The sequence below is a fragment of the Corvus cornix genome, chromosome 9, assembly GCF_000738735.6.
Source record: "Corvus cornix cornix isolate S_Up_H32 chromosome 9, ASM73873v5, whole genome shotgun sequence".
NCBI lineage: Eukaryota > Metazoa > Chordata > Aves > Passeriformes > Corvidae > Corvus > Corvus cornix.
Window position 1 is genome coordinate 24,467,667 of NC_046339.1, and position 23,639 is coordinate 24,491,305.

Here is a 23,639-nt window from a genome sequence, read left to right on the forward strand (position 1 = left end):
ATTAGGAGGAAACAGAAACCCACAGCAAAGCCCTGATGAACCCCCAAGGACACAACCACTCATTGCACATACAGACATACCAGAAGTCTCTTTTTCACTGCATTAAGCTGCTGGGGAAAAAAACTTGCAATGCCAGGACAGCACCCTGGACTCTTCCACACACACCTGACATAGGAAGGTTATCACCTCTGATAAAGCAGGACCTCAGTTGTCCCTGCTGGCTGCTCTGGATTTTCAGCTTCCCAAAAGCTGATGTCATGGCATTTCTCCTTGCAAAACAATGACCTTTGCAGGCCTTTGGAGAATGAAGCCAAGTCCAACACTAAAAAGATACAGATGACAAGGAAAATGCTGGTGTGCCCTGCTACTCAAATGACAGGAAACATTAAACATTTACACATTATGACATGATTCTACTGTAACTGCAATCTCCCGTGACACAACCATGGCATTTTTTCTTATGAGAACTCACTCTGAATATACAAGATGGATGGCACTGAGTAAGGGAAGCAGTCCCATCTCTCACCAAACGCTGGCTGGTGACCTCACCCTCGTACTGCACCAAGGCTGCAGAAGGGAGAACACTCCAAGGAAGCAGCTCTTGGACAGACTCTCAGAACACCCCAGGAGCTCAGCCTGTCATGCTTTGTGCCAGGGAGGCTCTCTCCTCACCAGGACTGAGGTGACACTCCCCAGACCAGGACCCTCTGCTTCAGAGGAAAGCACAGACACATTAAATAGCTTGAGCCATAAAAAAAAAACCATCAAAACCTTCTTCCAGCCACCACCAGAGCTGCATTTTACACCTTGCTTGCTGGAGAGTCAAAAGGAAACCTCCTTCACCTCCAGCTGACAGCAGCAGCTCCATCCCTCCAGGACAGAACCAGCTGTAAATATTGGCTGGAAATACTTATTCCCACTGGGGACTGGCAACTGTCTGTAATTGCTGGCAGCAGGGGGGCCAGGGGAGTCTCTCTTGTGCCAAACAGCAGACAAAACAAACCAAAGAAAAAACAATGTCACCTGCATATACTGCAATACCTGAACCTACACAGCACTGATGGGGCTGCATCTGTGCTGAGGCTGAAATGAAAAAATGTTAGAACAGCTACTCTAAACTAAACTACTAAAGCTGCTTATAAGAAAAATGACCGAAAAGATGCTCTGTCCTTTATGCTGTAGATCCAAGGTGAGGAAAGGCCACAAGGGTATGTGACCAGAACACCAGAGATGGATCACGGCCCTGCAGGCCTGGACGTGGACAGTGGTCCTAGCAAAGATTTTTTTCATGAGTATTACAACACTCACACAGTTCACTCCATAAATACAATCTCAGCTTGCTAGAAATGCGTTTCTGACTGAGCACAGTAAAGAAAATACACACCATGAGCAGAAGACCCAGGTTAATCAATGTTGTGTGTGTTTAGTTCAGCCACATCAATACAGACTATAAGATATTTTTCTCCATTTTCTTCAACCAGAAAGTGTTCAGGAGTTCATTTAAGTTTTTCATAAGAAATTCTTTACACAAGCTGATCAATAAACCAAGGTTTGGGATAAAACAGACAACTATTAGAATTCTACAGTGGGACAGTAATTTCTACTCCTACCAGGTGCCCGTGTAAGCTGGGTTGCAAACCTGAAAGTCAAAGCTACCTGCTGACGTGGACTTGTTGACTGACACCAGGAAGACCAAGAAAATAGTAAAAGGAGCACCCAGAAAGAAGGCCAAAAGACAATTCAGTATTAGTTCTAGACAAAAGTTTATGCAGGAGGAAATTTCTGGCTGGCACACAAATGTGAACTAATCCCTGAGAAACTGCCCAGTTCACCTGTTGAGGACCTGCCAGCCATTCCATTGGAAGACAAGGTGAATTTATAACCTGGTAAATTCAAGGCTGAAGGGATGGAGAGCAGTAGCAGGTGGCCTTTGATATCAAGGTCTTCGCTATTGCAGCTTCAGTACCTTCCCTTGCTCCAGGCAATCACTTGATCTCACATGGTTCCCAGAAAGACCAAATTCTACTTAAGAGGTTGCAACAAAGCTCAGGAAACATTTTCTCTCAAAAGACATCTTGGGAAACCGAAGCAATCAGAATGATGAGGCTTTTTGCTCCTGCCAAGTGCCCGAGGTAACAAAGGTAATCAAAATAAAGGCACAAAATAAGACTCTGACTGTAGATGGTCAGTGTCTAATACAGGGATGATATTTCGGGGTCGGATTTTGTGAATATAATCATCTGAGATGACAAGAAGAACAATTTCCTTCAGCACATGAGAGGAGCTTGCAGAGAAAAAAAGAACACTTAATGGTCCCTTCTGCCTCTCCTCTGGGTTTGCCTTTACTCTCCTCTATAACAAACAGGTTGATCAAACCTCTTCCTTCCCACGTGCTCCACGGGGAGGGAGGCATTGCAGAAACAGGCTCGTTGCTCTCAGTACTTTAAAAGCAAATGTATTGTACAGATAAGGAATCTCAACTACACAGGAACATATGTATTTTAACCTGAAAACCACAGAAATTAACCTTGATGTTGCAAAATACCAACCAGAGAGAGAGGGGGAAGGGATTGTATTTTTACCCAAGTGTGGGAACAGTTCCTCTTGCTCCAGACACATCATCAGCTCAGAATGGGTAGAAGTATGTTCTCTAGGCCCTGTAGTGTCTCCTGCAAGCCTGAACACACTGGTCCCTCCGTTTATGGCCATCCCAAAGATGGGCAAAGGGCAGGGTAGCACGGTCGAATGAACTGCTCAGGAGTATTGCATTTGACACTCCCTTGGCCAAGGGAATAATGGAATGAGGTCTGGAGGGTTCTGAAGCCAGACTGCTGATAGGAGAATAAAGATAAAGCACTACCAGAAATTAGCCCTGAAGATCAATCCTCAAGCACAATGCTGAGTTAGCTTCTTGCAAAGAAGAGCAGAGCAGAAGATCTCCTTTAGCAAGGAGCCCATTTCTTCTTACAGCTCAGTTACTGATTGTCATCTTGGGCTAGAAGGCCATCATCAGCCAGAAAACATAATGGTTCCTGCTCATGGCTACTGAGCACACAGCCTTCACAGCTGCAGCTGCACGTGGGACTGTTGTCTAACACCACAACACCTTCTCATTCCTCCCAGTTGCCTTGTTACACTTGCAATCCCAAAAGAGACTAGAAATTCTGCTTCCTGAGTAACTCCCAGTGAACCCAGTGAACCACCCCAGGGTGCTGCAGAGAGAAGGTTAAAGATTCCTCTCACACAACCCCCCTGTCAAGATCTTGGTCCTTCAATATTCTGCTCAGAAATGTTACTTCTACTGCAGTGTCGCAATCCAACACCTCAACACATGACAGGAGAGAAATATACCTTAGGAAAAGGTGGGAAAGGTACATTTAAATAGTACTTGATGTCGCTCCTCCAAACATTTAAGTATGAGCTAGACAGTGAACAGGGTTTACTGGAGCCTCTGAGCTGCTGTGCCCTCCCTGCTTCCAGCACCAGGGAAGCAAAGCCATGGGATGAGGGTCAAACTCCTGCATGGCCAGTGCAGCACGGTTTGGAGGGATGTGGATGGAGAGAAATGACTTAAAATGGCCCAAACATCAGGTTTGAAAGCAGAGAAAAAGCCTTTCCTGACAAACATGCAGGTCAAAGAAAATCCCATATTCCTTTGACCTCCATGTCTTACTGCAACTGTTCATATACTTTGGGGGTTTTTTTAAAAAAAAAAGCACCAGAATGAAAATCATTCCTAATGCACTTACATGCAACATTAGTCTATTTTCACTGGTAACTGCTACTCACCCTTCTTCCATTCCAATTTCTGGTCCTCTCCCCTCTCACCACCAAGACTGAGAGCTGGCACATCCCTCACCCTTTCTTCCCCTCTTGTCGAAACCTTATTTCCACTGCTCTAATAGTTCTTGACTTAACTGGGACAAGGAAAATTATTCTGGGCTTCTCTGTCCTAGCAGTTAGTCTATTCTGTATTAACCATCCAGAGCACTGCAAAATCATACTGAAGCCCCAGGCAACCATTCTAACGCTTCCTCAAACTCCTGCTTTAACCAAATTGCCCATTTTTACCAGACTTATCTCCAGCCATTTACATAGATATAAATATATATATATATATATATACATATGAACTTCTTGTATAAAAATCCTTCAGTGTTAAGACAACTCAGAAAAGCTCATTTGACAGCATTCATTCCAAGAGCTCACAATAAGCTAAATTTCTATCCAACCTTAAAACAGAGCTATTGTTTATGCAAGATAGAATTTTTGGCCAACCTTTTAAGCACTATGCAAAAGCATTTACCGTACTTAAGAACAGAAACTTCAGTAAGTATTACACACCAGTGAAATGTATAATTGCATCCACTAGTTAAGGCATGGAGCTGAAAGGCCTGGCTTTCAAAATGGCTCTCTTGGCCTGTTTTAATCTAAACTATCACATTCAGCCACCCTAGCCAAAGGAGAGGAATTTTTAGGTGCACTCATCTCAAACTCTGACCTTTACTTTGTATCACCCAATGTCCAATATCAACACCATTGGTGCCATTAATTTCTTTAAGGGATGCAAATGGGTTTCCGCACAACCCCATTTTTCACAGCAATGTAATTACAAATTTGGTTTGGCTGATGGCAGAAGCAGTTTTTGAACACCACCATGTGCACCTCTGAAGGGATGAGCTCTTTTCAGAGTAGAGCAAAATGCAAACTGCAGTGACCTACCCCCTACTCCGTTACAGAGCTGTGTCATTTCTGGTGGGGAAACAGCAAAGGGAAATTTTCTGTACTGTGCTGTGAGAAAAAAAATCCCTTGCATTTTTTCAGATGGCACTTCCCAAAAACTGCCAATCATTTTAACTGCAAGAGACAGCATGCTACATAAATGTATTATGACTTTCTAGAGAAGTGCATCCAGGAAAGCCTTTACTTTGGAGACACATAACCTGTTTGGAAACTCTTCTATCAGGGAAAAATCGGGGCTAGTTTCCATTTCCTGCAGTCTGTGCCTGAGACAAGCAACCACAGTTTGAGTCCACCACTAAGTTATGCTGCCCAGGCTCTCAGTGATCAACACTCTCCCAGCCACGAGCATTAAGCACCAGCTCATTTTGCAGCCTCCACTCTGCCCATCCCAGGGCTGGAAACGGAGAGGGCTGGCTGAGGGCTGGTATCAGCACAGGGCAGAGCAAATAAAGATACCAGTGTAATCACCTTTGAGATAAGGCAGCCGGTGCAAGCACAGCTGTCTAGGAAATACACAGCAGAGAAACAGGAATGCAAAGTGTAAGCAGGAGTTCTGCTAGACCTGAAATGATCTGGACTGAGATACAACATCCTCTGCTACTGCTGCAACATTCTGTCAAACAAACATTAAGTTTTTCCCTTCTTACCTGCCCTCTCAGGAGAGAGCACAACCATTTAAGAGCACAAAGCTCCATTTTTCAAGTACAACAGAAAAATACAAAGTAAGGCGGCCTTCGGAAAAATTCTAGATGGACAAGATCCACACTTAGTGGTGAACGAAGTGTATGATAAGTTTCGGGATAGCTTGGTTGAGCTTAACCAAGAAAGGTCTAAGCCGCGAAGGCCACGGAGGCCTCAAGGCCAAAAAGCATCCGGGAAAACAACTAAGTGGATGCAAAAAAGGGCCGTTAAGAAGGGAAAATATCTAAGATATCAGAGGCTGTTCCAAATTCATAGAGGGAGGTTAGCACGTGCTATATTGGATAACGTGGAAGCCCTCCAGTGCCAGATACCATCTGGTGATATTCACAAGGCATTTAAGGATAGATGGGAAACATCTGTTGGTTTTAGTGGTCTTGAATCCTTCCCTATATATAGGGAAGCAGATAACACCGTGTTTCGAGACATGATTTCTGAAAAAGAAATTGGTAAAAACTTGAATGAGATGTCTAAAACCTCCGCTCCTGGGCCAGATGGGATTACTTTGGGTCATCTTATCAAAGCAGACCCTAAGTTTTCCCAGTTGAAAGAGATCTTCAACCTCTGGCTAGCCACCGGAACTTTACCCGATGCACTACGGGACTGCCGGACAGTTTTGATACCCAAGTCATCCAATGAGGAGAGACTTGGTGATATCAATAACTGGAGGCCTATCACCATTGCTTCAGTGGTGTTTAGGTTATTCTCCAGGATCGCAAATGCGAGACTGGTTCGAGCATGTCCCATCAATCCCAGACAACGGGGTTTTATCAGTGCATCAGGTTGTTCCGAGAACCTCAAGCTGTTACAGCTTTTGGTCAAAAAGGCTAAACAGGAACATCGAAGTTTGGGGGTTGTCTTTGTGGATATTGCCAAGGCATTTGATACCGTTTGCCATCAGCATATAATTGCTGGCTTGGTTAAGAGGGGGGTTGATTCCCATATAGTCCATCTAATTGGTGAGATGTACAAGAATATCAAAACGTACATCGTCACCAAAAATGGGAAGACAGACCCTATTAACATCCGCTCCGGTGTTAAACAGGGCGACCCAATGTCACCTTTGTTATTCAATCTGGCGCTGGATCCTCTCCTGTGTAAATTGGAAACAGAGGGATTTGGATTCCATCATGGAGGATTTAAGATTACGGCCATGGCCTTCGCCGATGATCTCGTACTCCTGAGCGATTCCTGGGAAGGCATGTGTTTTAACATCAAAATTTTGGAGACCTTTTGTGAACATACTGGCCTCCGAACTCAAGGGGAGAAATGCCACGGCTTTTACATCAAGCCGACTAAGGACGCGTATACCATCAATGATTGTCCTGTCTGGCAAGTTGGAGGAACTCCCCTGAACATGATCGACCCGGGAAGCTCAGAGAAATATCTAGGCGCACAGATCGATCCTTGGACTGGTTTTGCTGATCCAAAACTTCCAGAAAAACTAGAAGAATGGCTTCATCGGATTGGGAGTGCACCACTGAAACCTCTTTAGGAAGTCGATATACTCAGGACATATACCATCCCTAGACTGATATATCTGGCCGACCATACCGATGCATAATCTGGGCTCCTCGAATCCCTTGACCTTATGATTAAGAAAGCGGTCAAGGAGTGGCTTCATCTTCCAACTAGTACATGTGATGCCATCTTGTATTCGAGGTTTAAGGATGGAGGGCTGGGACTCATTAAGCTGGCGGCGCTTATACCAAGTATTCAAGCGCGAAGATTGCACAAATTAGCACAATCTTCGGATGGGACGCTAGTTTCTTTTTTGAAAGGGGAACATCTGGAATTATTATATGAGAAATTATGGATTAAAGCTGGTGGAGTTCGAGAAACCATCCCCCAGATTTGGGATCCCATCCCTATGATGGAAATAGTCAGTGAAAGTAGCGAAGCCTTGTCAGAGTGGGAGACACCACGTTCCAAGCTACACCTTCCTAGACCTTGTGACTGGCGGAAGGTTGAGTTTAATAAATGGAAACATCTGGTTGCCCAGGGCCACGGGATTGGAAATTTTGAGAACGATAAGATCAGTAATGATTGGCTGTTGCATTACCGGGGTATCCCTCACAGAAAACTCATAACGGCGTTGCAATTAAGAGCTAATGTCTACCCCACTCGAGAATTTCTGGCAAGGGGTAGACACGATGTCTGTGTTCGATCTTGCAGACACTGTGGCGCTCTATACGAATCAGCTGCCCATGTCATCGGAAACTGTCCAATGACTCAAGAAGCCAGAATTAAAAGGCATAATTCCATCTGCGAAACCCTTAGCAATGAAGCTAAGAGGGAGAATTGGACTGTTTTCCAAGAGCCACACTTGAGGGATGAAGAAAACGAATTATTTAAGCCAGATTTAATCTTCGTTAAAGAGGCAAAGGCATTGGTGGTGGACGTTACAGTGCGATACGAGCACAGCAACTCTTCACTGAAAGAGGCCGCTGCAGAAAAGGCAAAGAAATATCAACGCCTTCTCCCGCAGATTCAGGACCTCACTAATGTAACTTCTGTAGAGTTCACGGGTTTCCCCTTAGGAGCGCGGGGGAAATGGTATGAGAAGAACTCTGAGTTGCTTGAGGCCATGGGACTCTCTAAAACGAGGCTAGGGAGATTAGCCCGGACCCTTGCATCCAGAGCGCTCTTCTCTTCCGTTGACATAGTTCATATGTTTGTAAGCAAAGCTAGAATACCTGTACCTGTATAATAAAGGCCCCTTCCCTCTGTGGTTCGATCTGGACAGTGGAATTGGTTTTGGGTGGGAGGGGTTCATCCGCTCTATCGTGTCTTGCCCAGATTTGGGCTACAAATTCGAATTTGACCAGGTGGACGGGCCACCTTTACTTAACCCGGAAAAGAAACATATAATTTTATATGTTTATTAAATAGCAGCACACAATCGGGTTTGGGGTGGTAAACTACGCATACTCCTTTCCTTCCTAAGCTACAGCTGCAATGGACAATGCAAGGACAAGGGGGAATGGTTTTAAACTAAAAAAAGAGAGATTTAGATTGGATCTTAGGAAGAAATCCTTCCCTGTGAGGGTGGGCAGGCCCTGGCACAGGGTGCCCAGAGAAGCTGTGGCTGCCCCTGGATCCCTGGCAGTGTCCAAGGCCAGGTTGGATGGGACAGTGGAAGGTGTCCCTGCCCATGGCAGGGGGTGGAATGAGAGGATTTTTAAAGTCCCTTCCAACCCAAACCATTCTGGGATTCTCTGAAACCGTCCAGTTTATTGTGAGCCCTTTTCTGCTCCATGTCATGCACCAGTGGCAGGGCCCCTGATTTCAGCCAGCTCAGCTCAGACTCCACCCAGGTGATGCTCTGGCAGTACCAGCAATGCCAGGAGAAGGGCAGGACAGAGCTTACCAAAGGTGTGTGCTACCCACTCAGAGCCACCACCTCAAACCCCTGTCACAGGGCACTTCAAAGATGGACAAACCACTGAAGGTGGATGAAATAGCAGCTGAGATTGCCTGCACTTGCCTTCACAGGCTGGGACTTTAATTAGAGCACTCTAGAGTGCATCAATAACAATTTTAGAAAAAACAATACCGACTTCATTTACTTCTACAAAGCCTTTCCCCTCATCTTCACTGACTACAAGTGTCAGAGAAAGGTCAAAATAGCTTAATTTGCTTCTGCACTGGGCAAAAAGGCATGAAGAACAGCCAGTACATTTAGCTTTCTTCATTTGCACTGGGGCTTAAGGAAGGAGAGAAGGAATTTGTTATCCTCAAACTGACCCCAGGATAACCTGGTTGCTTTTACCATGGTTGTGTAAATCGAAAAAGAGAAAACCAGAGATTAAAGCTGAGATTAAAAGAGATGCATCAACTCAAAGACAGTAGTTAGATCTCAAGGCAAAAAAAACCTGTGGTAACAGACATCAGAACACAAAAAACTGAGCAGCTTTCCAAACACAGCTACTCCAAAATAGCAGGCAATGCAATGCTCAGGCACCAGAGAATGGAGACCAAGTCAAGTGGTAAATGAATTAAATAAAAGTAGATTGTGGTCCTTATGAGTAATGCTGAATTCTCCTTTACCTGGAAGCACTGGGCAAACATTATTTTAATAGAAACGTAATTCTGCTTCAAGATGGCAAGTGCAATGTGCTTGAGAAACAATATAATCTTATTTGATAAGGGGACCTGCAGACAAGCAACACTACCTGGCACATTTACAGTTCCTTTATTGCTGCACCTGTATCTATTAATCAGTATCCAAAAGTCACACATAATCAGAACATAATCAAACATTTTTTAAATGCATCCACACAATATTTAAATGTGGGATAAGTATATCTTGAAAATAGAATTGTTTTACTCAGGCAGCTGGAAAAAACATCATGGGAATCTGAAGCAATGTCTCCTTTTCCCTCCAGTGTGATTACAGGTTTTTACAGTGTATTTCCTCCACTAAATGTCAGCCTAAAGTGCTCTGCTTAGCAAAAATTATTTTCTTAACAGCAGATCTTAATAAAATAAAAGTGTGCAGTGGTTTTAGTCTGGACACTTTCTAACTAAACTGGGCTACAGACGACTCCTGGCATAGAAAGGTCCCAGACCAGGAATTCCTGAAGTTTTGCTCATGGCAAATTAATTACAGTGCAGTGGGTGAGCAGCTAGCCTCAGGCTGATGCTGATTGTACACTGTGCCATTAAGGGGATCCATCAGGCCTCAGTGGTGATACTTCACATCCAGTTAAAGCAAAACAAATGGTTCCCAACACAGCAGCTGGAACATCCCAGCAAGCCCACGTACATCCAGCAGCCAAGCTGTCAAATCCACTGCCGCAACACCGGCTGTAAATTCCATGCGGGGATGAATCTTAGGGATCTTCCTACAGGAAACTTGGTGTGTCTCAGGCTGTTCTCACTGCTTGTGCCACAGCTCAGCAGCACCTACTGGGCTTGCAGTTTAAAACATGGAACCCTCGGGATTGCCAGGAAAGAGAGAGAACCCCACAATTATCTGGACTTCCTTAAGTGTCCTTGGAGGTGGCTGGGACAGCTTTCCTTGGCAGAAGGGAATAAGCAAAGCCCTGAAGGAAGTTTTAGTACAATAAAGATGTAACCAGAAGTTGATGCAGCTCTGCCCCACAGCTCTCACCTCCAATGGCCTGGTCAGCTCCCCCAGAACAGTCTCAGCCACCCAGCACCAGAAACATTCCCTCTCTCAGAGAAAATAAGGATGGAAACTGATTCTGGCTGGGCAGCATCATCCAGTTTTTGCCCAAGGTTCAAACCATCCATATTTTGTCAAGATGCAGGTTAAATTGATGGTATATTTTTGTCCTAATGAGACAAGAATTTAATCCACAAACACCAAGGCATTTTCAAATCCCATAAGTGACGACATGCTGGGGCAGACAGGCAAGGAGAGAACCTACCAGGGACCTCTACACCTATCCAAGGTTTTCTAGTTAGGATAGAAGCCTGACAGAGTCAAATCTCCACATGGAAAACAGACACAAATCCAGACTCCAGACAAAACCCAGTGGTTATCCAGTATCAGAACATGTGCACACTGCAAGTCAGCCTTATGATGCACAGGTGGGCTAGTGAGTAACATGCCCCTGTCCCTTGCTAGTAGAGCTTCCCAGTGAGCACACACACTTGAAGCACCCTTTCCCTGTCCCCATGGAAGCTGCAAATCTCCTCCAGGAGATGCACCATGTCATCATATGTTACCCAGAGAGGTTGTGGCTTCCACACCCCGGAATTGGTCAAGGTCAGGCGGGATGGAGCCCTGAACGACCTGATCTAGTGAGTGGTGCAGGGGGTGGAACTGGATGAACTCTAAGATCCCTTCCAACACAAACCAATCCATGGTTCTAGGATTCTACAATCATTCCTGAGCCACCTCTGGCTGCAGCAGCTGCTGGAGAAGCACAGCTCATAGAGCTCCAGCCCTCCCCGCAGCAGCCCAGCAGGAACAAAGTGCTGAAGGCTCCAGTGACAGCTCTGAACACCGTGTGCTCCCATGGGATGCACTTCCTCCCATGCCCTGTCCTGCAGGAGGGATGCAGCCAGAGCAGGCACCACATCCAGCCCACAGGCCACCTGGCAAGACACCTCTGATCAAGAGCCAAGAACCAGAACTGTTTTACTGGAAATATCTCCAAGTATTTCCCAGCTACTCTTGAAAATCCCTCCTCGAACAAGGCTGGAACAGCTCCTGGCTCCAGTGCAGGCACCTCTCCCCAGCTGCACACCGTGAGAAGTCCTTGTGCTGACAAAATCTGGTGGGGTTGTGATAGCAGCTAAGAAAACAGAGAGTAAACAACACACAAGAAATAGGAACAAGTACTCAGAGCAGGAATACCAGCACAGCCTGATATTTACTTAATGACTCATCCAGAGGAGGATCCATCCCTTTAGGCTTATGGCCAGCATGAGAACAGGTAATAGGAGAGTGTATGAAATCACTGGAGCTCAGCTCCTCCTGACCTCTGAGAACAAAGAAGCCTTAGAACAGCAAAAAATATCCTCTTTTCACTCCCTCTCTTCACCCTGTTGCACAATCTTTCTCCACAGATTAAAGTCGCACCTTTTACAGACCAGGAAAAGAGAGAGCAAAAGGCAGAGAAAGTATTTCTGCTCATCCACACAACAGCAAAACACAGACTACACCAGAACAAGTATTTCCCAGTGAGACTCCCTAGCTTTAGGAGGGTTTTTGGCAAAAGGTTCACAGATAACATCTGAAGAGGACACTTGGAAAACACAGGCACTTAGGAAAGACAAGAGAGCTTTTGGAACTTAGTCACATCTCTTGCTTTGGGGCTTTCAGGTTTCCATCCTTTTATGCAGAACTGTGCAGATCATACCAGACACCAAAGAGCACCAGTGAATGTGAACAGTATTTCTCTCTCCAGCCACAAGACTTTTCTTCTTCAACAAGTAAGATCCCCTGACACTGCATCCTCTTGTACCTGTCAACTCCTACACTCCTGAGAGGCTCTCACTGCTGCCAAATACACAAATGTTCAGGGAACTCACATGGCTAATGAGCTTCAAATCTACAAAAACACATGAAGACTTCACTGTAGGCTGAACTTCTACTGGGATTTTTCCCTCACATGGAAAAGCATTTATGTACAAAAGGCCTGTGACACCAGTGCTGAACATTTTCAAGCTATTTCTGTGCAGACAGAATGACAACTGACAACCACCTATTTTTTACCATTTACATTCCACTATTGTCTTTGAGTTCAGAGCTGTTAGTTGGCTCACACCAAAAAATAGAAAAAATAATTATTAACAAAGTAGCCATCAGAAAAGCGAATTTATTGGCCTAATTTAAAAAAATCAGAATTAATGCTGCTAAGTAGGAAAACTTAGGCCTACATAGCTCATGGCTTCCTTTTATATGTTATTTATTAAACTGAGAGTAAAGTCTGAACCAAGATATTTTAAACCTTAACAGTCCCAGAAATGCTGGTTTTATTTCAATGTTGAGTGCAGGACTTATGTAACATTTCCCAGTCTGATTTCTGTTATTAAAGGATTTTAAAACAAAACTGGATGGTCACTGCCTACAGCCCTAAGGGGCTGAGTACAAAAATAACATAAAAGATATCACAAACGCTACAAAATACAATTCTGATTTAATTTCATTCAAGCATTATGTTCTTTACTTTGGGGAAATTACTTTACCATCTTTGATAGCAAGCACTCCTCTTCAGCTCTTCTGAACACTGAAAATATCATTTGAGGTACAACTGGAACAAAACTTGGAAATGCCTTATGTAATTTAACACACTTGCCAAACTAAACCAAAGTTTGTCTTACAAGCTTTACTTTCTCATGCTGCAAACAAAACACCTACGTTTTCTCCACTCACCAGAAAATATCCATGTTCCCAATGGCTCACCTCCTTCACTAAGCACTCCAGCTTTTTCAAAGGCTTCAAATCAATGATAATTCATTAGTGGAAAATATTCCCTACTTCCTCCCTATTTCTCCTGGTGATAAAATACACACTTTCACAAGCAAGTTGCCATGGGCTGTGCCAGCCCAGAGAGGCAGTGTCAGGCCAAGCTGGAGTGAGGGTGGATCTGCCTTTGGTCAAGGCCCAAGACATCAGGCCACTCATCTGTCACACACCAAACCTACTCACCTTCAGGACATGCTATTTTCCAGCAGGAAAGTGTGAAAAGGCTCATTTCGGAAGATGTAATGGTCCATCAGTTTTTGTCCTTAACTCTCTGTGCTGTTCCTCCCAAACTGGTGTTCTGGAGATATAAAAAGAACTTCAATTTAAAATACTGCTCAGATAAACACTAAATTTTTCCTGCTTTTTAGCAAGCTCACTGAAAGGTCACCTGAAACCCATCTGATGGTCCAGTGAATTACTGAATTACTGAATTACTGCTGTCTTATCTCAAAGGAGGCTGCAAGGAATTATTTCCTCACCCTTGCCACACTCACAGCTTACACATCTACCATCCACAGCAGCAGACTGAGAATTCATCCTGAAGATTGGGAATGGGCAAGAGACTTATTTACAGCAGTATTGGTGCCAGACCAGACCTGAGAATTACACTGTGTTATCAAAGGTCCCTTTCCACCTTGCCTGCTACATCTGATATAGTGACATATATTTACTACACTTAGGTCTATCTCAAAAGCATAAACACTGAACTTTTCTGCTGAATTTTGCTACAGTTCCCTCAACGACAGATTACCTTCCCTCTCCTCGCCAGAGAGACTTCGGTCCAACTGTGCAGCACAACCAGGGCACTTCTTACCCTGCTTGGGACTATGAGGAGTTGGACACATGTTTGCAAAATTAGGCTGAAAAGGCAAAGCAAAAGCACTGGGAGCATAAATGAGCAAATGCCACGTTAGAAGCAATCTCCCTGGCAGTCCCATTTTGCAGCCAAAATAATTAGACCACTAGCAAGAAACATCCCAAGTAGATAAATGGTGTGTTACGAGATTAACCAAGGTCGCTTCTCTTACATCCGTCTTTCTAAAAAGATGCCTCCCCCAAAAACTTAACCCTAGGGCTCCATCCAAATTAAAGATTCACTGTTGATGTACATCAGTACAAACTAAATCAAAGTATTCCAGAGCCTGCCAAGTGCTGACTGCCCAAGGAAAGGCCACATGCCTTCTAAGTGAGAGAAATCTCCATTTGAGAGCCACCTAAACTCTGAGACTGCTGCCGCTGCTGGGTGCTCAGAGATAACTGCCAACTCATTAAAATCTCACATTAGAAGTTTATTAAATATGCAAACATTAATGGAATTGGACTAGCAGCTACTTAGGCAGATAAAATTTCAACGCGGCGCATCCCGCAGTTCCCGTTATCAGCGCTGTGTCCTTTTGGAAGCGTCTGTGAAAGACCCACAAAGTTGCTCAAGGCAGTGAAACCCTTCAGCTCTTTCAGATTACTTAGGTCACACTCAAGGTTCCCACTAGCCCAGAAAAGACTCCTGCTTCCCAATAATTACAGCTCAGTATCTACTGTCCATTTCCACTTTCACACTTCACTGCTGGAGATGCAAAGTCTTCCCAAGGGTTCTTCCCCTTTTGGGGAATATCTGCAGGACAAGTCCCACAGCTCTTTGCAAGCTCACAGGTAGAGAGGTTTTATACATATCCCAAACTCACAGTCCTTGTCAACTTGCTGCTGGAAGAACTACAAAAGGAAGAGTAGGGTGTCATACAGACAACAGTGATGAAAGAAAAGGGCTTCAAAAGCACCTCTCCTGAACTTCAGGTAACTCCACACACGCACAATGCGTGTGTAGAGCTCTGCTTGGAGCTCCTCCTTTCCACTCTCTCAAACACAAGTGTCAGTCCCCCTGCAAACACCACTCTCGGCACATTTTGCTCCACAAAATGCAGTTTCATTCCTGGGTTACTCTGCAAAGTCCCAGTGCCTGCTGAGTGTCTCAACAAACCTCCAAGCTTTTGCTGTAGAGTGACATCAGACTTGGAAGTGTTCTTCACTAATGCTATCAGCATAATCTGAGCTAGCCCGAGGGAAAGTGGGACAAGGAATATCTCTCATCCCACAGAGAATAAACAAGTTCCTAAGAGTCCCTAATGCACCTTCAGGTGACTCTGGCAATAGCCAGTGGCTTCAAAGAATGTCTGGAAGATTTAATCCTCTAATTATGGAAAAACAAGCGTGGTCCAGCACCTCCTTCTTGGAGATATGAGGTCTCAGCAAAAAGATGGAAATGAAATCTTAGGGAACAACCTTGGAAAAATGACTTACAGGGGAAGAAGGGAAATGAAGGAGTATGAAGTGATCTCCAAAGAAAACACTGAGCTCATTGAGCACAAAGAGTCTGAGCAGGTTCTTTACCACCACCACGAGGGACAGTCTGGAGAAGCGAGGACTGTTGCCATTGTCAACAACCTCCCAGCACCAGCCCATGGGATGCAAAACTGAACTCTGTGTTTCTTTCAGTCCTGCAACCACATGGGCCTCTCAAAATAGAAGGTTCAAGATGCCTTGGCCAAGATGGAATCAACAAAATCCCCCGTCCATCACCTGATGCAACACCAGGCATCACATGTTGCAGAACCTTGAGCAGCAGCCAGTTTGAGGTCAGGCACACAATAGCCTCCCACTCCTTGAACCAGGAAGCCAGGGCTTAGGTTTAGATTTTTTAAAGGAGAACCGAATTATTTTGGAAATTAAGGCAAAGAGAGACTTCAAGGTAATCTGGGTTCTGAAAAGGGTACTGACCAAATCTCACAGAGATTCTGGGGACTGATCTTTGCTGCTTCAGTGTGTTCAGAAACACAGGAAAGCAGCCAGCTCATGGCTGGCCCCAAGGTCAGCTATTCCCTGACAAAGCAAAGGAAAACCCATACAAATCCTTTTAAGAGACATCATGATGACCTTCTGTTGCAGACTGTACATTCTGGCCCTAGACATGGGGAAAAATGACTGTGCAAACACTCCCTAAGGCTCGAAGCACTAGGAGGCTTCTATACAGGTATGTCCTCAGTCAACCACCCATTTGGTCAGTCCAGAGCTCCTCAACTTGACTGCACTACACAGAAGCACATCAACAGTTTGGATTATCTCTGCCCAGAGAGCTCCTGCCCACAGGAACAGGCAGTGGATGACTGAACACAAAAATAATCCTTGTAGCTTACAGCCAGCACCCTTGTTCTGCCCACCAGGCTGCAGGAGGAGTCTCTACCCAGAGAGCACACTAAATCAGTTAGCCAGCACCAGTATTCCCTCCCAGTACAGACAGGCAAGCACACTGAAACTACAGGACACTGTGCCTAGGGGAATGTAAATAACCCATTGAAGGAGAGCCCCGTTTGTAAGGGAACCAGGGAGGTCACAGTGCTCCGTGTCAGGTATATCACATACTGACCCGTGCCCAGGGACACAGGAGTCCTTCCAGCAACCCTACAGCTAAAGCACCTGCTAAACATTCTCCTTTCCAAGGTGGTGTCCCAATGACACCAAGCACTGGTGAACTTCAGTGTTCAGGAAGACAGGTGGAAAACAAATGATTCTACGAGGACTCAGCCATCCATCTGCCACCTGCTGAGGTCCATGGCACCACCAGCACAAGACCCCAGCACTGTTTCCTCCACCAGCATGGAGGTGTCAGGCTGACCTGAAGCCAGCAGCAGCACTCGATACCCAGCATCAGTGGGAAAGTCCTCTTTGAGGGATACGTGAGTTGCCCAGACACAGGGAAGGATGACATTGCAAGGAAATTTCATCCCCCTTAGCACTGAGCCATCCTGCCACAGGCCAAAGGTCACAACTGTAGTGGCACCAGCTAAGAGAGCGACAATCCAACCTGACAAGACAGGCTGGCACGCTGATACGGAGATGCAGATGCTGGGGCCAACACCCTTTATCCATGAGTTGTAGGGCAAATCTGCTGAGCTAAGATAGGAGCAACCAAAACTCACAAGTCTCTGAAATGTGGACAAGGTGTTTCCTGGCAACAGTAACAAACCAATGAAGTAAAATGAATGTTTTCTCAGCAATTTGCTGTCGGGTGACCTCGCTAAGACCCTTCTGCAGGAGAGAGGACCCTCTCTGACAGTACCACCACCAGCAGCTGACCCAGTACAGTGACACCAAGGCTGACACTGCTGCACTCCCCTCTGCTCGGCTCCGAGGCTGGATTCCTGACCACCTTCTCCCCAAGGGAACTTCACAAATAGCCTTTGCTCACTCAAGGGAGACCACGCCTCAATAAACCACAGGCAGAGGCCTTTGTTCACAGCCCACACCACAGCGGCTCGCCCGCTCCAGAGATGGATGCGAGGAGAAATGTAGGGCACACATGCAGAGAAAAAGAGACACTCAGAGTTCAGAGATGCCACAGATCCCATTGGCAGAGTCAGGAATGCCCATTAAAACATCCTGCACGTGCTGGGGTACAGCTCAACACAGGCTACGCAGGCTAAGGGCAAAACACGCCTCATCAGAAAGTTAAAAACTTGTGGGCTATGTCCCCCACTAAACTGCCTGATGAATCACTAAAGAAATATCTTTGTGATGTAACTATTCAGACTTACACAAAGAAGCCTTGTAATTAGCTCTCAGAGTAATCCTCTGGCCACCATCTGGAGCTCAGCCTAAACCTTGACCTCAGTCACACCAGACGACCACACATCCGTGACACACACCTGACAGTGAGTCACACCACTACACCGCATTCACAACCTGGAGAAAGTTGACAGGAATGCTAAAAAGTCGAGCCACTTTGTACTCTACAGGTTCTTCAGTTCACACCCATCACACTTAAGGAAATGGTTTCAAAAATATAAAGTTAAAAAGCAGGAGTCATCAACCCAATCCTGCATCTAAAGCAAAATGTTTCTTCCATCGAAACCTCAGTTTATAGTAAACAAAGTTGACACATGACATACACAACCTTCTTCCAATAACAAGGAGAAAAATCTTCCTAGAACCAGATTCTGACAGAAAACAGACCTACCACAGATATAAAATAACTTATTCCCCCAGGTATAGACAGGTCAAAGTATTTTACTATTAAAGGATGCCAAAATTCTTTTACCTAAAGCACCATAGATGACTGGATGTTCTTTTTTTGTTAAAACCTTCTGATTAGCTTGAAAATCCTATTCCCCACAAGCAAATAAAGTCCAAGACGCCTCCCACCTCTTAAAAAGCCTCTTAGCTAGAGAAAAATGAGTTTTCTTTAATATACTTTGTGTTGCTTGCTGAGCCCCCCACAGCAAAGCAGTCAAGAACGATACACACCACATCACCAAGAACAAAATTTATCTTGTCAGTCCCAGAGGAACTCTATTTCCAATGAAGTTCAGCAAGCAGATTTTAGACTTTTGTAGGAAAGCCCACAACACAAGGAAAGAGGGATGGAGCAGGCTGAAAGTGCTGAAACAGTTATTGCTTAGTTCATATCTGAGAGCAAATCTCTGCAAGAATGAGAAATGTTTATTTTTTCTAGGGATCACGTGTCAATAAAGCACAAAGAGCCTTCTGTAGTAGGAGCCATGGTCCCAGAGCAGAGACCTCCTGCCAGCTGGGCTCCTGGCACACACAATTCCCTCCAGCTCGAGGGACAGTTAAATACAAATAAGAGCAAGATTACAACAGACCACCAGACTTGGCACCACCAGGGAGACCCCACATTCCGGTCACTTCACTACAGAGACACAGACTGGGGCTGTCACCACCACCAGGTACAGACGTGGCTGTCTCCTCACATCATGCAGACTCCCAGCCCTGGGCATGGGGACACTATGGGGGGTTTCTGAGCCTCCTCTGGGACCACTCCCCGCAGCCAGATCGGCTTCAGTTTGGCAGGGGGTGGTTTAAAGTGATTATCTTTGCCACAACATCTTTCTCCTGGCTGCAGCTTCAGCAGGGATTACCCAAGACCAAAGTCCTACACAAGTCAATATTTAACTTGAGCTCTGCACTGCTGAGACCCACCTGGAATGTTGGATGTAGTCACTTCTTAAAGCTTATGCTGCCGTTTCTAACAAAACAATAATAACAGGCAAGTTATCTTCCCTGTGAGAAGTTGTGAAGAAAAATTCTACAGAGACAGCAGTAAGATCCAGCATAAGTAATTTTAATAAAGGAACTGAAAGAAAATGCTTCCAGGAAAGGAGCTCTACACAATGGGATGGGTACACTGCAGAGCAGGTTCAGGGCAGGGGCAAGAGCCACATGGCAAAAAGCATTTAAAACCAAACCACACCAAGGTCTGGAAATTCAGCATTTGTCCCAGAAGTAGTATTTTAACATTGCAATTAAGCCATTAATCTATGTCACAAAGGCTTATATAAAAGACTTGCACATTACAAGGAGAAGCATTTATTCTCCACTAATCACCACTAAGTACGAACTGCTGTATTAACACAGACTTTAAAATAACACAATAAACAAAAGCGATGTTTTTCCAGGTTAATTGTTCGTAGTCTTAGTGAGGGAAAGAAAATTGTTTATGTTAAAAAAAAAAAAATTCTCTGCATGCAACCAATATAAATTTTTGCCAACAGTCTCACCTTTTGTCTTTTTGGACAGAGAGCTTTCTGCTGTGAGAAACAGCTGTTAAAATACAATTCAGGCCAAAAGTGAGCAACTGAGAGTAATTCCTTCTTTCCTACATCTGTTTCAATTCTTTATCCACCTGTTCTTTGTGATTTCTTTATTTATTGTTAGCACTCCCACCTTTACATTTAGCAAAAACTGTTTTTCTTCTCTAAACAAGAACATCTGTTGTAGCAATGATTCCCGTGGAGTTATGGGTGAAAATCACCACAGACAGCATTCTAAAAATGCCCCAGTTCTACATTTTTAACCCTTCACAGGTACCAGTTTGGTCAGCACCCAAAAGGAAACTTTTTCAGGGAACGAAAATATTATTTTTACTGGGAAAGAGTGGAAGGAAGAGGCTGAGGATATTAGGAACACCCAGAAATAAGGAGTAGCGCACAGCTTTCATCTCAAAAACATCCACGACAAAACAACAAACGCCACCAAAAAGCCAAACCACAAACACCAGGACTGTCCAGCGAAGTGCAGCCTCAGGGAACACTTTCAGGAGCAGCTTAATTAATTTTGATCCCTGTCATTGCCTAATGGGCGGGCCTGCCTCTCCCTGTTGGATGCACAGGTACAGACACACAGCTCCATGGATTCCATTTCCATATGGTGCTAATTGCTGGTGGGTTTGGCACGTGAATCCAGCCCACCACACCACCACTTACAGCTGCACTTGAGGAGCAAGGAAAACAGACAAGCAGACGGATGGAAAAGAGGTGCACAGGGCTCCCCTTTCCAGCAGTAATATAATACCAAACCCGTTCCTGAAATTCTACGCTTCCCAATACATACAGTTACCACAAAAATGCAAAGTTTCACAGCTCAAATGGCTCCTTGGAGGAATCAGATCACGACTCCATTCCATCTGGGAGTGAATGCAGAAAGTATTTACCTGTATTCTTCTGCTCTGCTTTGAGACTGAGATCAGTATATATTAAGACCAGCCTACCTCTGAAGTAGTAAAACTACAGGTTAAAAGAACAACTGCAAGTGAAGCCCCAGCAAGGTCTCAGCAGTTTCCAGCTGCAAAATTTCCACAGAGCTCAAATGAGAGAGGAGGCAGGTTGCCATCTGTTTTCTCTAAAGGTTTTATTTTCATTGCACTACACCTACAAGTGTTCCTTACACCCAGTTGCCATTCATTTAGCAAAAATGAGGCACAGTACGAGACTGTGTCCAGGGAAACGCCCTTCCCTACAAGGAGAAAAGAGGAATGCTTTGGATTGGAAGGGATTTTAAAGCTCATCCCATTCCAGCCCCTGGGCAGGGACACCTTTCATTATCCCAGGTTGCTCCAAGCCCCATCCAACCTGGCCTTGGACACTTCCAAGTATGGACCAGTCACAGCTTCTCTGGACAATCTGGGCCAGGGCCTCCCCACCCTCACTGGGAGGAATTCCTTCCCAATATCCCATCTATCCCTGCCCTTTGGCAGTGGGAAGCCATTCCCCTTGACCTGGCACTACAGTTCCTGCCTTCCCTCACTAACTTAAGAGCTGCACTTCTCTGGGCTAAGCCACATAGCCCAGAGAAGCATCCACTAAATTTATCCCACCCACTCTCCCAGACTTCTGCCAGGTGAGAGAAGCATCAAAATTCCTACACTTATTTTTTTTACTGGAGAGGGCACAAAACCATTGGAGCCTGTGCTGGTCTTCCTTGCTGACAGCAGCCCCCAGACAGGATTAGGACAGACACCACAGGCTTAACTCCGGTGGGATTTGCTCGAGGTTGTCTGGAGGCTGACTGAAACGCTTCCTGCTGCCCGGAAAGCAGCGATAACACCGTGGGACTGCTCCCCTGCCTCACAACAGGCACCGCCAGCACCTCGGCCGGGGCACCGGATCTCTTAAACTGGAGAAAGTCCCTTTTTATATCAAATACACAAGCGTGAGAGCTCCGTGCCTGCAAACAGGAGCGGAGTTTCCTGAGCACCCCGACAGCCGAGCACCCCATTCCCCGAGCACCCCGTGCCCCTGAGCACTCCCGTTACCTGCCTACCGCATTCCCTGCGCGCCCCGTCACCCGCGCTCCCTCAGCACCCCGGACCCCGAGCACCGCCTTCCCTCACAGGGCACATCATTCCCTCAGCACTCCGTCACTCGGACACCGCGCTGCCTCAGCATCGCGCTGCCTCAGCATCGCGCTCCCTGCGCCGCCCGTACCCCTGAGCCCCCGTACCCTGCGCCGCCCGTACCCCTGAATCCCCCGCTCCCTGCGCCGCCCGTACCCCAGAGCCCCCCGTTACCTGCGCCGCCCGCTCCCGCAGCCCCGCGTCCCCGGCCGGCCCCGCCGCTCCGCCCCGCCCCGCCCCGCACACGTCACCTCCGGGCGCGCGCCAGCGGGAGGGCTTTAAAGCGGGGGCGGGGCCCGAGGGGTGTGGGCGCGGCCCGAGCTGTGGGCGGTGCTTCGGGTCGTGGGCGGGGCCTAAGGTCGCGGGCGGGGTGCGGGGTGGGCGGGGTCTGCGCGGTGTGAGCCGGGTCTGAGCGGTGTGAGCGGGATCTGAGGGGTCTGCGCGGTGTGAGCCGGGTCTGAGCGGTGTGAGCGGGATCTGAGGGGTGTGAGCGGTGTGAGCGGGGCCTGAGCGGTGTGAGCGGGGCCTGAGCGGTGTGAGCCGGATCTGAGCGGTGTGAGCGGGGCCTGAGCGGTGTGAGCGGGGCCTGAGGGGTGTGAGCGGGGCCTGAGGGGTGTGAGCGGGGTCCTGAGCGGTGTGAGCGGGGTCTGAGCGGTGTGAGCCGGGTCTGAGCGGTGTGAGCGGGGCCTGAGCGGTGTGAGCCGGGTCTGAGCGGTGTGAGCCGGGTCTGAGCGGTGTGAGCGGGGTGTGAGCCGGGTCTGAGCGGTGTGAGCCGAGTCTGAGCGGTGTGAGCCGGGTCTGAGCGGTGTGAGCGGGATCTGAGGGGTCTGAGCGGTGTGAGCGGGGTCTGAGCGGTGTGAGCGGGATCTGAGGGGTCTGAGCGGTGTGAGCGGGGCCCTGAGGGGTGTGAGCGGGGCCTGAGCGGGCGTGGGCGGGGCCTGAGCGGTGTGAGCCGGGTCTGAGCGGGGCCTGAGCGGTGTGAGCCGGGTCTGAGCGGTGTGAGCGCGGTCTGAGCGCGGTCTGAGCGGTGTGAGCGGGGTGACGGGGCGTGGGGCGAGAGCTGAAGGAGCGCGGGAGGGGTCCGAGGGGCGCGGGCGAGCTTTAAGGCGTGTGGGCGGGCTCTGACGGAGCGCGAGCGGCTGAAGGGGCGTGGGCGGGGTCTGGTGGCGTGGGCGGGGTCTCGGGCCGTGGACAGGGGCTGATGGGCGTGGGCGGGGTCGACGGGTGGGGTCCCCGCGCGTGGGCGGGGTCTGATTCGTGGGCGTGGTCTGAGGCGGTGCGCGGGCGGGTTTGGGCGGGAACTCGTGAGGCGGCCTCGGGCCGTGCCCGTGAGGGGCCGGGCATGGCGGATGGACTTGGAGCCGTAGCACCTCGGGCCGTGCCTGTGAGGGGCCGGGCATGGCGGATGGACTTGGAGCCGTAGCACCTCGGGCCGTGCCCGTGAGGGGCTGGTCGAGGTCGGCAGGAATTCCAGCTGGCCTGGGCAGGGCTGCCGAGAACTGGGACAGCGTCACCTGCGTGGGCCGGAACAGACAAACTAGCACCGGACTAGTGGCTGAGTGAGATAAG

At 47.2% G+C, this 23,639-nt stretch overlaps 1 protein-coding gene across 2 annotated transcripts in view; it reads right to left on the minus strand.

Annotated features, from left to right (window-relative positions):
* The window catches only part of MAP3K13 (mitogen-activated protein kinase kinase kinase 13), a 74,691-nt gene extending 52,404 nt beyond the window's left edge, over positions 1–22,287 (minus strand). For both annotated transcript variants that reach the window (XM_039556680.1, XM_039556681.1), the window contains exons 1-2: positions 22,245–22,287; positions 13,571–13,685 (exon numbers count right to left, since the gene is read on the minus strand). The gene's annotated coding sequence lies outside the window, so the exon portion shown is untranslated. The remainder of the gene's footprint in view (positions 1–13,570; positions 13,686–22,244) is intronic.
* Positions 22,288–23,639: the final 1,352 nt, after the last annotated feature.